Raw genomic sequence first — 424 nt, 5'->3', positions numbered from 1 at the left:
CCAGCCACCAAAGGATCTTGTGATGATCTAAATAATTCATTTTTTTTCCTTATATATTGAAATTAAGCCCAATTTTTTTTTATTGTTTTATAAAGTTTAATTCTCGAATACTCAGTTTTGTATCTATTCGGTCGTTAGCTTTTTAATTTTATACCTAATAATCAAATTATTATGTTGAAAGAACTGTTGGCCAAGGCAAGAGTGAAATCTGCTATGAAATGTCCTTCGGCTTTCATTTTCCAGTGATAAAGTTTGGCCCCATATTCAAATTGACCATTTAGAAATAAATGAAATCCACCACCACAATCTTCAACCAACTTGATATGAAAATTCATAAATATTGATTTTCCTATTCATATTGAAGCCTTTTTAGGACCTCATCCTATAACTGGTGGAGTTTGAAGGCTTTGGCAGAACTCAAGTC

The sequence above is a fragment of the Cucumis sativus genome, chromosome 5 (genome assembly GCF_000004075.3).
Source record: "Cucumis sativus cultivar 9930 chromosome 5, Cucumber_9930_V3, whole genome shotgun sequence".
NCBI classification, from domain to species: Eukaryota; Viridiplantae; Streptophyta; class Magnoliopsida; order Cucurbitales; family Cucurbitaceae; genus Cucumis; species Cucumis sativus.
Note: the sequence above shows the minus strand (reverse complement) of the source record.